The 16606-nt window shown below is 43.0% G+C and overlaps 1 protein-coding gene across 4 annotated transcripts in view; it reads right to left on the bottom strand.

The window, feature by feature from the left end:
* DYM (dymeclin) overlaps positions 1-16606 on the bottom strand; it is a 216500-nt gene that overhangs the window by 75148 nt on the left and 124746 nt on the right. The window lies entirely within an intron of this gene.

The following is a 16606-nucleotide window of genomic DNA, read 5'->3' as shown; positions in this document are numbered from 1 at the left end:
TTGGGTGTTTGGACACTGAGTTACTGCATTTACTAGCATATACTATTTTCAAATTTATTTTAGCTTAAGTTAAGGAAAAAAGGATTATCTTAGTGCTTATAAGTAATGTGTGAAATCAGAGGTCCACACACATATGGAAAAATAAACCTATTTTCCTTTTGTTTTGAAAAAAAGTACAGCAGTGGCACTCATAGAGGGTGGTATAACCTGATATATGAGGAGAATGGTGGAAGCAGCAGCAGCGGGCAAAGGCCACCAGACAGTGCCCAGCAGCTCCAAGGAGTCAGATACTTCTCTAAAGCCCTGTCTACCTCAAACACAGCTTTCAACTCACAGATAACCCCATCCCAATCTTAGAGCTGTTTTGATTGCAGAAGAGCTTCTAAGATCATCAAGTCCAGCCATTCCCCCAGCACTGCCAAGGCCACCACTAACCCATGTTCCCAAGTGCCACATCCACATGGCTTTTAAATCCCTCCAGGGATGGGGACTCCACCCTGGGCAGCCTGTGAAAGTCAACCCTTCCCACAGAGAAATTTTCCCAAATATCTAATCTGAACTTCCCCTGGTGCAACTTGGGGCCATTTAATCTTGTTATAGCTCAGATGTTTTAAGACTTTCTGTCTTTAAAAACATTACTTGGGCTTCTTTTTGGACCATTAGAGGACTCCTATCAGGCTTTCCTAGGATGACTATGTGTGTCCTTAGAGGGTGGAAAGGCTGCCACGACCAATAAGCATGAATAAGGGTGATGGTGGTGAGGCCCTGGCACAGGTTGCCCAGAGAAGCTGTGGCTGCCCCATCCCTGGGAGTTTCCAAGGCAAGGTTGGATGGGGCTTGGAGCAACCTGGGGCAGTGGAAGGAGTCCCTGCCCGTGGCAGGGGGTAGAATGAGATGAGCTTTGAGGTCTCTTCCAACCCAAACCAGTCTGGGGCTCTACGAACAAAATTCACTTATAAGTGGCAAAAAACTCCCTCATTGTTCTGCTCTGGATAACCTCTACTTCTTGGAACTGCAGGACAGTTTCGCTGCTTGGAGGCATGTAATTGGAAAGCTTTTCTGCCTCAGGAAATGATGCTCAGCACTTTGAAGTAGTTCTCTGAATTTTTCAAATTTAGAATGTATCATTTTTTGATGAGATCTTCACAAGGCGTACATTTCTCAGAGTATTGGTGCTCGTCCCCACGTTGCTAGTCAAGAGCCTCAGGAGAAGGCTCTTCCAAACAACTCTCACTGCCATGACAAATTAGTTATGCTTCTCAAGTTCAAATCTCAGCTCTTGAGAGCAAACTCAGTAAATTCCACCACCAGACACAGCTGTGGTTTTCCACCTTTTTCGCCTCCCATAGTCCATGATTGCATTCACAGTCTGAAGTGTTTTTTTCCCAATTCAGTATATTTGGATGTGCAAACTTGTTGTCCTTGGTTGGAAACAGCAGCACTACTTTTCCAATTTTTGAAGGCTTGGATTTCAGAGATACTGTCATCAGCACCATCTAGTGCTGTGGAGACAGAATAATCAGCTAAAACCAGTCTGGTGATGCTTATGGGAGGGTGCAGCAAGAACAGGTTAAATCTGGTGTCTGAATGCTTCTGAAGATACAGACTATTTCACAAAGAGGAAGAATTTGGAATAAAAAGGATTTCCAACTCGTAGATTCTTCTCCAAAATACATAAAGCATTTCTGGCTCAAAAGGAAATTTAAATATAAACAAAGCAGAGGGATCAAGATTTTGGAAACTGCATTTATTCAATATATGTGAAGAGGAAAATGCACATACACTGGTATGCCACATGGAATTGGAATAGCAAAAAGCAAATTTATTTTCTCTGGCAGAAACGTAAAGAACTGAGAAAAAGAAGGGTAAAGGAAAAGTACAGAGGATTATTTCTTCAGATCCTATTTTTGCTTCCTTAAATACTTTTTTTTTTTAATTTAAGTGTACTACAACTAAACTAGAGTTTATGGCATAAGCAAGCCCTTGGTGGCTGATCTCTAGTTCCAAAGGAGCAGTGAGGGGCTGTTATACATTGTCTTTGGCACAGGGGCTTCCCCTCGCAAAATTCTGCATTCCTGCCACAAGCTCATGTCCCTCACACCATGCTGAGACAATTCTTTGTGGGACCACTGCCCAGGACACAGATATTCAGGTTAAAAAAAAACACCTCAACACAAATTCTTTTCTTCGTAAATCCACTATCCTTCTCAAAGGACCACCCCTTAGAAGAGCAGAAGGGCAGGGACACATAGGCAGGAATTTTTGATACTAAATTTTTCATAATAAAAATACATAGAACTGCAAACTTAACTGGAACACTACAGCTAAACAGAAAAAAAAAATAAGACCAGATATGTGATTTACGGATGAAACTGGAGCTCCCACAGAAGTACTGTTGCCTCCTGAAATGGTGCAAAAATTAGACACCAAGTCATGCACTTATTATCACACCTCTGACTCCAACTCTGAAAAACACCTTGATAAATATCAGATTAATTTTTAAAATCTCAGTACAGACTTAGCTGCAATCATTGAAAGGCATTTGTATGAACTTTAGCTCATAAATATCTTTCACCATCAAACAAATTCTGCCTTCTACAGGAGGTGCTTGATTTTGCAGAAGTCACATCTGCAGTGTCTGTAAAACACTGGGCTTGATTTTGACTTTTAAGGCACAAATAATGCAACTTAAAAAAGGCAAAAATGCTTTACTACAAGCCTATTCTCCTCCCCACAACAAGGTAAAAGTGCCAATTCATGGACAAGTGGAAATTAAGACTGTTTCCCAAGTTTGCCTCACGTGTCCTAGTCACACTTCTATTTTTGCCCCAGTAAAAGTCAAGTTGAAATTGAACAGAAAAATACATATACTGTGTGGTCACCGAGGGCAGCCTGCACAGGCTGACAAGAATATGGATTTTTCTACCAGAATAATTCCCCTCTTTCATCCCTTCTTCTCCATCGGCTGTCAGACAGGCTGTGGAGCTCTACAGCCCTTTCACCTTCCCCATCATGGACATTTTATAATAATAACAAAAAATCATGTTCAGAGCAGTGAAAACGTCTTGGTACCTCAACCCATCCCTCACTCACAGAAGTACTTACAGGCCAATGCTTAGCAAACAAAATAAAATGCTGGAATAATAGCAAGATGAGATAACAGCTGGCATCTGTTATGAAGATTATGAACTATCATCTTGGCATCACTGGGAAGAAATTCTTGGCTGTGAGGGTGGTGAGGCCCTGGCACAGGTTGCCCAGAGAAGCTGTGGCTGCCCCATCCCTGGAAGTGCACAAGACCAGGTAGGATGGGGCTTGGAGCAACCTGGGATAGAGGAAGGTGTCCCTGCCCGTGGCAGAGGGTGGGAACAAGATGATCCTCAAGGTCCTTTCCAATGCAAACCATTCCAGGATAATATGATCTGTTACAGATCACACCATCGATGAGCTCAGCCAACAAGGAACAACAATCTCAAGGTCTCATGTTTCTGATTTTAAGGAATTAAAAACAACATTGGTTTCTTGTCTCCCCCTATGGAGAAGTTGTTTTTAATTTATCACAACGCTGAACTTCGATAAGTAAAAAAAAAATATTACAGACTAAAGAGCAATGGTTGCTTAAACACCAGTGATTTGATTAAGTGCTACTTGCACATACAATAAAATTCAAACCTATAATATATGAACTTAACACTTTCAAAAAGTCAACTCCACAAAGACTGCAGATCCAAAAAAAAAAAGAAAAAAAGGAGCCAATAGGGAGACTCATTTAACAAGTTCCTCAGAAAGTCTGATTTACATCAGCTCAAAACAGCTCATAAAGTACACTTCTCACATCAGAAAATAAATGTATAAAATGGAAGTTTTATAACAAAAAAATTGGAAAAAAAAAGATATGGGAATTAAAATTAAAAGTTGAAAGGAAATCCAAAGTTAGATTTCGCCAAAAACCGGAGCTTTCTGAAAGTTTTGCACAACTTTGCACAGGAAAGGTACCAGTGTGCTTTATTTTAAGAAAATAAATAGGATGCCCCAAGGAAATTACATGTCAGTTTATCCCGAGCATAATAATGGAACTGTGATTGCAAGACTCATTCCAAGGAGGATATCACTGGCATTGAAAAATACACGTTGTCAATTTTTTTCAATGAGACTAGCAATCAAATAAAGCACAATAGCACCCCTGTTGCAACAGGCTTGTACATGTCATTCATATGACTTTGTACCACATGGGATTTTTTTTTTTTTTATTAAGACAGTTGAATGATAAAAAGCAACACAGGATGCGTTCTATGAACTGAAAATCTCAACACCCTGAAAAATCTTCACATTTGAATTCAAATAAATTTTCTCAATAGGGCCAAAAAGGAATATATTCTTGGTCCGTCTAAACACCTAAAGCTACTAAACACTTGCTAAAGCTAAAAAAATACTTTCAACATACAGGATATATAAGGTGACAGATATCATTGATACACATCAACGATAAAGAAATGCCAGTGGCTGGAGCTGTGCCAGGAGAGGCTTGGGTTGGATCTCGGGAGAAGGCTCTTCCCCCAGAGGGTGGTTGGGCACTGAACAGGCTCCCCAGGGCAGTGGGCACAGCACCAAGGCTGCCAGAGCTCCAGGAGGGTTTGGACAACACACTCGGGGACAAGGTGGGATTGTTGGGGTGTCTTGTGCAGGGTCAGGGGTTGGACTGGATGATCCCTGTGGGTCCTTTCCAAATCAGGATGTTCTACGATTCTATAAAACGTTATGTGCAAATGGCAGAGTTGTTACAGGAGTGGCACATAAAGAGAAAAGGCATTTTGATTAGATTTTTCTTTACCTTTCAAAAAATTGGACGCAAGATCAACTTGCAGAGATGTAATCCAGCCAAACTTGAAAGGCACAAATGGAGCAGCAAAGAATCCAATCTGCTCCCTAAGTGTGAAGGATGTCACTCTGTGTGCTGACCAGCACACAGCAAACAGTTGCCCACAGTGCATCAAAGCTGCTGGAAGAGCAACTGACTTCGTTTCTAACTAAAATATTTCCCCTCACAACAGGAGAGACACTGAGGGGTTGGAGCATGTGCAGGGAAGGGAATGGAGCTGGGGAAGGGTCTGGAGCAGCAGGAGTGTCTGAGGGAGCTGGGGGTGCTCATCCTGGAGAAAAGGAGGCTCAGGGGGGACCTTCTGGCTCTGCAACTCCCTGAGAGCAGGGGGGAGCTGGGGAAGAGGGGGGTCGGGCTCTGTTGCCAGGGAACAAGGGACAGGACAAGGAAAAATGGCCTCAAGTTATACCAGGGGAGGCTTAGACTGGATATTAGGGAAAATTTCTCCATGGAAAGGGCTGTCCTGTCCAGGACAGTGTTGGAGCCCCCATCCCTGGAGGGATTGAAAAGCCCTGTGGATGTGGCACTTGGGGACATGGGTTAGTGGTGGCCTTGGCAGTGCTGGGGGAATGTTCAGACTCGGGTTTAGATGTCTTTTCCAGCCAAAAGATTTCAGAAGAAAAAAAAGTTACTGCAACAGAAAGTTAAGCACCATTACAGAATCACAGATCTCTTTTACAAAGGAGGGTGAAACCAGCCTAGAGGTGCAATAAATTCCTATTTACAGTGTCATAGCAATGGCAGAAAGAAGTAAAAAATCTTGGAGGAAACAGAATCTCAATACCAAGCATACGAGATAAGCTCAGACTGATGCCATGATACAGAGAAAGAGATGGAAGCCTTAAAAATAGGGTCATGGACAGAGAGTGGGAGACAGACTGAGGACATCAGCAGAGGAAGGTCAGATTGAGTTATACGACAGGAAAAAGGGATAAGACTTGGATTTCTCCCAATCCAAATCACTAACGAGCTCCTGAATTTTCATTTATCTGAATATTTAGAAATATTCTATATGCGCTGAATGGAGAGTTACTTGAGGACTAAAGTACTGTTCCACAGAATTTATTTGAAGCTTGGAATTCAGAAGTTCCGAATCTTTTCTCCTCACTCTCCCAGTTCAAAAGTGCTGCAAGCAAACTGCACAGCACACAGAAACACTAACCACTATCTGGTGACGGAAAAAAACCAGTTCCACGGATCAAAAAATTCTATGACGAATGTTCTCAAACAATTCAGCAACACTCCGAGCTGTTTATTCTCTCTGCTCCCATATACATGCCAAATGTACTATTGTTCTTCATTTTAAAAAATTAAATGTAAGCCCTAAAAACCAAAACCACGTTACGCAAATACTCCCTAAACAATAGGGTTTTACAATGCCACAATCACATCAGAAAAAAGCTCCTTTCTACAGCAAGCTCTAAAAATATCTCATTTTTGAAATCTGACATCTGAAAGTTAAAACCATACCTTGATTCCCATATATGTAAGGAACACTTCTTTGGTTTGACTTAATTTTTTTAATGAATTACAGGAAAAAAAGAGTGTGCTATGAACACAAGAACTCTGAACACAAGGGCTGAATAAAGTTTCATGGATGGTCACACACGACGTCATAACAAAACAAATGCCCTGTGCTGTTTCATTTCAAACACAATAAATGCATTGTCCTAAAGTCATGTACAGGGGACAGATTGTAAGCAAGTGCAGCCTTTCTGTGGGTGATGGAGAAGTGCCCTGTGAGCACTTAAGGATCCCAGCCCTGGGAGAAATCCACGTAGCACAAATAAATGCAGAAAAAAAATCACTAAGTCCCCAAAGCCCTATGTGTACTAAAGAGCCCCTGAGGCATTTTACATTTGAATTATCCAAGCTGTAATGGTATATAAATAGAAATATGGAGAGAATAGCCACGGAGAACTCCAGGGGCCTTGCAGGGCAGTTTATTCCATGGAGGGACACTGATCTTATTTATTTGAGCACAACTCTAATGCCTGGGAGATATTTAGGATCCCAGGAAAGGGAATTTAACCAATTAAGATATCAAATTGCTAACCAGAAAGTAAGAACACACTTTATACCTTTCTTCCTAATCTTGTAAAGTGAAGCATGACTAACTTCTCCTGAATAAAGTTTTGCCATACTTCCTATTAGGTCCACATGGCTTGTGGAGATGATATGAAACCAAGAGACTCACAGTGCCCAGACTCCACAAATGTCATGTACACAAATAACATCATTTGTATGGGCACCACTGATGGACAAAGGGGGGGATCAGGGGATTAAAAGATCTTCTCCCAGGGAGTAAAAAGTCCTCATGAAGCTGGAATTCCCGTGTCCTGACTTTGCTGGACAGTGATCTGACTTTTTTTGGCTTTTCTTGTCTAGTGCCTTCTCAAAAATATGTTTGCGTCGCCTTGGAAACAGGCTGTGTGCCTCAGCTGCTGGATATTACAGGGCAAATCCTGAAGCATAGAATCATAGAATCCTAGAATGGCTTAGGTTGGAAGGAACATTAAAGATCATCTTGTTCCACCCCTGCCACGGGCAGGGACTCCTTCCACTAGAACAGGTTGCTCCAAGCCATGTCCAATCTGGCCTTGGACACTTCCAGGGATTCAGGGGCAGCCACAGTTTCTCTGGGCAACCTGTGCCAGGGCCTCCCCACCCTCTGAGTAAAGAATTTCTTCCCAATATCCAATTTAAATCTCCCCTCTGCCAGTTTAAGACCGTTCCCCCTTGTCCTGTCACTACACGCCCATTTAGAGAATCGCTCTCCCAAGCCACCCTCACACATCACAGAGGATTTTAATGCAGCCTGGGTAAGCAAATGATTTCTGTCCCATCTGCCTGTTAAACAGCAAGCATTAAGGACCACTCTTTCAGTTCTCCAATCCTAAACTTCATCATAATAAATTATGTACTTTGAGATATCTTTATTCCTGACAAAAGCAACCCATTAATTTTAAAGAGTATCCTTTTATCTGCCACTGCTTACATATCAAGTCATGTGATATGTATGTTATCTAGAAGCCATGTGCTATAAAGCCATACCACATTCTGTCTCATAGAGGACAATATTATTAATTAGAATATTATTATAATAAGTAGAAAAAACATGCAGTCACCACACACTGGTATGTATACAAGCAAATTGAGAAACAACTTAGAACAATTAAGGGAGGCTTTTCATTAATGAACAGGATTTCCTGCTAAAATGGAGTTTAAAAGACAATGACAGCAGTAAAAGCAAGAAAGAAAGGAATTTGATGTGGCAAGACTAAAGTAAATATTTACAAAATAAGCCAAGAGTTTAATTTGCAGGGACCAGGAAATGTATTTTTCAACCCAAGGCATAAACTGTTCGGCAGCTCGTGGCCTCTTTCCAGCCAATGTTGGGAAACTGATGCTCCTATCGCTAGAGAAGCAAAAGGAACAGAAAGCAGTAAAATACTTCCCCTGTATCTTGGTACAGATCGTTTTATTCCCCTTTAGTCTGGCATGCCAAATAACATCCTTGAAATTCCACTCGAAGGGCAGGGTCAGGCGAGGATGAGGAGCACAGATTAGGAACACCATCTTCCCAACTCCCCGTTGTGTTAAAGCATAAACTGAACAACCAGACTGGGGTCTTCCATGGACTGAATTCCCCCAGGCAAATCCTACAGAACACGGTGATTTGGCAGGGCACTTTGCTGAGCACCCTCTCTCTCCTGTATTTTTCTGTAATCAAGAGAGTGGCAAGTTGGAAACTGAATTCTGGAAGGCTGAAAGCTAAGGGAGGAAAATGTGTGCAGTCCAGTACAAACAGAGTACATGTTTTCAAAGCTCAGATTAAATATAAAGTTTATTCTGAGCTTAATATCCCCAAACCTGTCTTAGGTGTCTCAAGGCATGAATGCAATTCCTTTCAATGATCCCTGTGTTTGCCCTGTTATTATTTTGTAAGAATATTGAACGGGCAGAGCCCACAATATCTCTATTTCATCTACTTGCTCTTCATTCAACAGGGTGTCTCATAGCTGCTGAGAGATGACATTTGCCTTGAATTAGGACAAAACTCTGTGGGTGAGAATAAGAGGAAATTGCTGGAGAAAGCAGCCTGAGCAAAACTCCCACCCAAAAACCCAAAGACAGACTCTGAACAAAGAAACAACAACATGCAAATTAAAAAGACACCAGTGCCATGTAACCTAAGGTCCAAGTCCCTGCCCTTTGAGCAGCTTTTATTTGACACAGCTTTGCTCAAACACACTGGGTGTGCATGCACACATGTATTTATATGTATTTGGGCCCTTGCTATACTTACAAAGAAAATTTCTGTGCCTCTCTGAACTCGCTCTGACGGGAAGGAATCTGGATCCACTTTAGGAATTAACAGACTTGTTTCATAGGCAGAAGGTCACAGGGTATGTGCATTGCTAACAGCCCTCTTTAGGATAAGACTTAAGCAGAATATGAGTCTGGATCCTGCTTCTGTAACTCAGAGTCCTCATGGACCCTGCCCTCTGGCAGTGGGAAGCCATCCCCCTTGTCCTGTCCCTCCATCCCTTGTCTCAAGTCCCTCTCCAGCTCTCCTGGAGCCCCTTTAGGCCCTGAAAGGGGTTCTAAGGTCTCCCTGGAGCCTTCTCTTCTCCAGGTTTTGACCTAACTTCATAAAATTTTCAATTTTCAATACTGAAGCAGTAGAACAAGAAACAAGCTGCTGTGAGGACACATCATCGTCCTGTAGACAGACAATATTATTTCTGTCTAATGCCTTAATTTCCTTTCCCCCTGCCTTTCTTCTGAAAGGTCTCTTCACCCTTCTTGCTCCACAGGAAGGAGTTTACTGTTTTCCTCATAGACTGACCTTCTCTTTGGTCAAAAAGAAATAAAGAAAATAAGTTAGACTGAACAGTATTGTACTTATATCAATTTTTAATCTTTTGTTTAAACGTATTTCATATATCAGTATTGCATTTATTTACAACAAAACCATTCCTAAGGACCCTATAGAAACGACCAAAAATTCAAACCTGATATAGGTCTCACTGCTAAGGTGTTCTCTGAAACATAATTTTGGATGCAAGGACTGTTTCTGGTATAACAGTGAGGCCATTTCTAAACTTCCAGAACCCCATAAGGGAAGAAATTGAAAGATAACACATTTATATCTGTGAATATCTTCCACAACTGTTCATGATCATTAGATTTTATTTTTTTTTTTGTTTTCTCAATTCCCTGTATTTTCACTGTGAGTATTTGTGAACCGCTGAAAAACTGTTATGAATACCACGGGCTCTAAAAAGATCAGTAATTAAGGAAATGAGTATTTTTTGTCTTCCGGATAAAGTTTAGATGGCATGTGTTCAGTGTGCCTGAGGCCACACGGGGAATAAAGACAATGTAAAAAAACCCAAAGCAGTGAATAATGCTACATTCAGAACAAAGTACAATGCACAATCACTTAATTAAACACTGTATTTTGCTTTTGAAACAAAGATAATGAATTAAAATTTCTCAAACAACCTTAATCTATTATTTCCTGAACTTTGAGTGAAATTTCAACGTTGATTAGGACAATTTTTAGGCAGCAAGTGCAAAAAACATAATACATTGAGTGTATTACCACCTCATTCAGCAGAGTAGCACCACCATACTGTGATTTTGGCTCAAACATCTAGTTTTACTGTATTTCCAGACATGAAAAAAAAAACCATATTTTGAGTGGCACTACTAAAAAGCCAAGGTCAGAGCAGAATTTTGTTCATTCCCCCTACAACTTCACCAGAAAGTTCTTCAGCAGGATGTTCCTTCTTGGTGCACAAACTGCAATTCCCAAGGCACGTGTTCTCAAACCAGCACATACAGAATTTCTAGGCAATTTTCAAATTTAGCTTATGCATTCTTTTCTGAATAAATCATGTCAGACATGAAATGCCTTGGAAGGAACAGAGAAGAGGACTTTATAACTTTATAACTCAAAATTCACAATACAATACGTGGTATGATATCGCCCAGACCAGCTCAAGAAAAGGGCCCATGGGAACCTCACGAGGTTCAACGAGATCGAGTGCTGGTGCTGCTCCTGGGCCAGGGCAGTCCCTGGATCAATCCAGGCCAGGGATGAACAGCTGGAGCAGCCCTGGGGAGAAGGTCCTGGGGGCTGGTGGGGGAGAGGCTGGACATGGCCCAGCCCAGAAACCCCCATGCCCTGGGCTGATCCCACAGCAGGGGCAACAGGGGAGGGGGGATTCTGCCCCTCTGCCCCTTCAGGTGAGACCCACCTGCAGAGCTGCCTCCAGCCCTGGGGAACAACAGCACAGGGACGTGGAGCTGCTGGAGAGAGTCCAGAGGAGGCCACAGAGATGCTGCAAGGGCTGGAACCCCTCTGCTCTGGAGCCAGGCTGGGAGAGCTGGGGGGGTTCAGCTGGAGAAGAGAAGGATCCAGGGAGAGCTGAGAGCATCTTCCAGTGCCTAAAGGGGCTCCAGGAGAGCTGGAGAGGGACCTGAGACAAGGAATGGAGGAACAAGGGGAATGGCTTCCCACTGTCAGAGGGCAGGATTAGATGGGATATTGGGAAGGAATTGCTGGCTGGGAGAGTTCTGAGGCCCTGGCAGAGGTTGCCCAGAGAAGCTGTGGTTGCTCCTGGATTCCTGGAAGTTTCCAAGGCCAGGTTGGATGGGGCTTGGAACAACCTGTTCTAGTGGAAGGTGTTCCTGGTCCATGGCAGGGGGTGGAACTGGATGACCCTGAAGGTCTCTTCCAACCCAAACCACTCTGTGATTCCATGATAAATGGATGCACCTACATACAGACACACACACTTTCCCCAGAGAGAGAGATTTGTTGGAAATATCACCTTCTCTGCAAATAGCACTGATCTGCAGAAGCACATACTTTGGAAGAGATGAAATGCTTAAAAATTTTCAGAGGCACATGGACGTACTAGTACTTGGAAAAAAAAGCAAAAGTGTAGGAAAAAGACAGGATAATGTTTTTCAATACCAAGACCAAGATTAACTTTAATTTCTATTAGTAAACCTATCCTGTAATATCATAACAACATGGTACCTGAAGAATAAGTACCACAAATAAAAATGGTCTACATCCTTCGTTGTAATGTCAACATCCATCTCCTTTGTTGCATTTCTGTGAATTTCTCTGCTTAGATATAAACCTGCAAAATGTAGCCTGTCATAAATAAACCTCTTTCCAAAGGACAATTCATGTCTAAATAGATGAGAAATAACAATAGGTGTTTTCATCCTGAAAAATATCTGCGTCATTGAAAGAAAACATTTATCAAGAATATTAAATTTTTTGCAAGGGATGTTAATATTCAGTCAAAATCTAACAGCAGTGAATGCTGAACAAAACAAGTGATAATGAAGCATTCCATATGGAAAAAGCTACAGTTAATGATCCACACAGAGGTTACATTGGCTTTAGGAAGCCCCAGCCTGCCTTTGCCCAGTTCAGTGTAAGTGCTGTGCCAACATCCTGGGAAGTCAGCCCACGGCATTTTCTTAATTCCTGTTATTTAACATTTTTGATTTATTTTCTTTATTTCTTTCTTCTTAGGAGCTACAGCCTCTCAGCAGCACCCATGCCCTTTCCTATGTATGTCTTAGAGATAACGCCAGGGCCTTTCATCTGCTTCATTTTCTGTGTATTTCTATTATGAACGGTAAAGCTGACCTTCCTAACATCACATCATAAATTCAGAGCTTTTGGTGATTTTCTCTCCCTTGTTCTACAGCTCATAAAAAAAAAAAAAAAGCATAAAAGGGGAAAAAACAACCTGTGAAACAACCCTCCATCCCTGAAGGGACTTAAAAGCTGTGTGGATGTGGCACTTGGGGACAGGGGTTAGTGGTGGCCCTGGCAGTGCTGGGGAATGGTTGGTCTTAAAAAGCTTTTCCAATCTAAACAATTCCTTGAAATGCAGAGCAAAGACCTGGGAAGGTTAAAAACACAACTCCTGGGTAGAGCATATACATATCAAGAACATACCACGCTCTTCACCATGCACAGAACCCTTCCAGAAGTACCCTACAGGGAGTTTGAAAGGCTCTAAACTGCTCATCGTTGCAGGAAGATGACAGTTTTGGAACAGATCATCTGGAAGGCTTTAAGGAAGTAAAAATGTTTGGAGCACTGAGTTCACCCAGCTTTTGTCTCCATCACCAGCGCTGCTCTCCCAAACGACAAACACGTGCGACCCAAATCACGGCGGCTCGCAGCAGGAAAAGGCTTGTCAGCATCCTGAAGGAGCCCGGGCTTGGACCTGCCCTTCATCTTTTATAAAAATACCTTCCTTATTTAGCAAAAGCCACATCTTACCCAAGTTTCATAATCCAGCCTTGACAGAGCTGAAATGTAACCACGTTTCCTCACTCTGGTCTGCCTGCCAGTGTTTTTAATTTTATTCTCCAGCGAAAAAGGTGTTACAGACATTACTGGTGAGATTTAGAAATGTTAAATGGGCATGAACAGCCCTTATGTAAGAGAAGGCAGGTTTTATTTTAGGTAACATTTTAAAGCTATTGTTCATTACTTTTCAGCAGGAAAAAGGTCATTATTTCCCACATAGACTGTCATCCAAAATTACCTTACCCACTACTGAACATGTCATTCTGAAGAGAGATTATTTTATTGCCTTCACACAATCACACTCAAGCCTCAGGATTGGTGGGAAAACTAATACAGATTTGATTTAATGATTCATTTCAGCATTCTTGCTGTTGTGCAATATTTTTCCATCTTAAAAACTAACATGATAGCTTTTAAGTCCCAGTCCCTCAAGCTGCACAGTAATTAAATTTACATTGTCTTCAATTTATTTGGAAATTAACCTCCTTCCCACAGAGAAAAGAGGTTGTGCTTTACCTCCCACTCAGTTTTATAATCTTATTCCCCTGTGTAATTCTTTCTGCCTCTATCAATCCAGAAATCCTCCTAAATTCCAAAACAATGCCCTCCCCAAAATGTACTTTTTAAAAGACACATTTCTGTGATGTTCCAGTTCATTCTGTCTTTTCCAAAGCAAAGACAACACTTCCAAGAACGGAATTCATGATGATAAAGCAAACACTAACGATTTTATATTCTATACTGTACAAGAAGCAAATACAACCCTCATGGGTTGGGATGTTAATTCCCCACCACCTTGGGAAACAAACACTCAACCACTGGACCAAATATAAACTGTATTTCAACAGAATATTCAGAAGAGGCTTAACAAGGCTTTCTAGACACATACAAATATATTTCTGAAATTCAATTTATCCAGTTGACTGAACCACAGAATCACAGACCATTTAGGCTGGAAAAGCCCTCCAAGGTCATCAAGTCCAACCTGTGCCCGGTGCCTCATCCCCACCTTGTCCCCCAGCCCAGAGCACTGAGTGCCACATCCAGTCCTTCCCTGGATACCTCCAGGGATGGGGATCCACCACCTCCCTGGGCAGCCCCTTCCAATGCCTGACCAGCCTTTCCAGGGAGAAATTCCTCCTGATGTCCAGCCTGACCCTCCCCTGGCACAGCTTGAGGCCGTTTCCTCTCCTCCTGTCCCTTGTTCCCTGGGAGCAGAGCCCAACTCCCACCTTGCTCCCCCCTCCTGTCACAGAGTTGCAGAGCCAGAAAGTCCCCCTTGAGCCTCCTTTTCTTCAGGCTGAGCCCCCCCAGCTCCCTCAGTTGCTCCTGCTGCTCCAGACCCTTCCCCAGCTCCATTCCCTTCCCTGCACACATTCCAGCCCCTCAATGTCTTTTCTTGTGAGGGGCCCAGAACTGAATACAGGACCTGGGGCACCTCAGCAGTGCCCAGCAGAGATCACAGTGATGACCAAACCCATGCATATGAGTTTTCCCAACCCTGATGGTGTAATCTGGATTAATGCAAGGCCAAAACTATCCTGGATAATAAAACAATTTGTAAATGTGAACAACTATACAAACATTACAAAGGATCTCAAAGACACAATCAAGATAATCGTGGTATTCTCAAATTAAGCCAAGTTGTGACAAACTGATGCAGTTGAGGCTAGATAAATGGACAGGGAGGTGGACAGAAACCTGGCTGAACACATGGGGTCAGAGAGCTAAGACAGCAGCACAAAGTCCAGCTGGAGCCCAACCATGCATCCCATGTACTGATTACAAAGGAGGCCACAGAGATGTGCCAAGGGCTGGAGCCCCTCTGCTCTAGAGACAGGTTAGGACAGCTGGGGTGTTCACTTGGAGAAGAGAAGGCTCCAGGGAGATCTGAAAGCTCATTCCAGGGCCTAAAGGGGCTCCAAGAGAGCTGGAGAGGGACTCGGGACAAGGGATGGAGAGACAGGATGAGGGGGAATGGCTTCCCACTGGCAGAGGGCAGGGTTAGATGGGATATTGGGAAGGAATTTCTAGCTGGGAGGGTGGGGAGGCCCTGGTACACGTTTCCCAGAGAAGCTGTGGCTGCCCTTGGATCTCTGGAAGTGTTGAAGTCAAGGTTGGATGTGGCTTGGAGCAACCTGGGATAGTGAAAAGTGTCCCTGCCCTCAGTTGGAACAAGACGGGCTTTAAAGATCACCTTCAACCATCCATCACTCTGAGACCAATGCTTTCTAACATCTCCACTGATGACCAGCTGGTGGGGCTGACTGCAGCTGTGGCAAGTTTGCAGGTGATAAAGAACTGGGAGGAGAAGGGATACAGCCGGGGGGACCAGGACAGGGTGGAGAGACACACCAAGAGAAACCTTGCTTAAATCAGATCCTGGATACTGAGGGTCGACCAGAAACAAAGCAGCTTTGCAGCAAGGTACCCAAGGCTCCCGGGGAACACGGAATCGAACACACTCCAGAAATGGATCCCTACAGTAAACACAGCCACAGGCACCACAGGCTGCATTAGGCAAAGCACTGCCAGCACATCAAAGGAGGGGATCCCTCCTCTCTGCTCAGCACTGGGAAGCTCCCCTGGAGCGCTGGGCTCTCCAGCAGCAGAGACATGTATGTAGTGCAGCAAGTCCAGCAAACTGCCACAAAGGTGGCAAAGAGAAAGCTGAGAGACCTGTGATTAGCCCGGGGAAGAAAAGGCTCGAGGGGATCTCAGTATGCACAAATATCTGATGGGAAGGTGTAGAGATGATGAAGCCAGACTCAGTGGTGCCAGAGAAAGGGCAAGAGGAAATGGGCCCAAATTGAAATATAGGAAATCGTATTTAATCATAAGAGAAGAACCACAAGTTACTCTGAGAGAATTGTAGTGTGACCATCCTTGGAGATATTAAAAATCACCTGGGGAAAATGGCTCTACATGACCCTGCCCTTGGATTTGACAGTCTCCATGGGTGCTTCCCAACCTCGGGCACTTTGGTGACCCACTGAAATCACCACGAGTATGGCTAAACACTGAGCTCAGATCAATAACCAACAAAGTGCAAGGACCATTGCCTGTTGGGAATCAACACCAAGTCAAAGCAGAGCTACAACTGCACTAAAAAGCACTCTAGGAAATATGGAAAATATCCTTTAGGGCAAAATTCTGCAGTAGCAAGAGGACGGTTTGCTGATTAATTACAAGGATGCAGCACCAGAAAGACCTGATTTTATTTATTAGGTTGGGGGTTTTTTATAATCACCAATTTTTAATTTCTGCTGGGTGAATGTCACACTAAAAGCAAGGACTTGAAACTTTTGGACTGTGGTAAAAAGGAAAACATCTCTGTTGAATTCTTGTAAAACTCTTCTGCAAAACTG

Source organism: Chiroxiphia lanceolata, chromosome Z (assembly GCF_009829145.1).
Source record: "Chiroxiphia lanceolata isolate bChiLan1 chromosome Z, bChiLan1.pri, whole genome shotgun sequence".
Taxonomy (NCBI): domain Eukaryota; kingdom Metazoa; phylum Chordata; class Aves; order Passeriformes; family Pipridae; genus Chiroxiphia; species Chiroxiphia lanceolata.
Note: the sequence above shows the minus strand (reverse complement) of the source record. Positions and strands in the feature narration are given on the sequence as shown.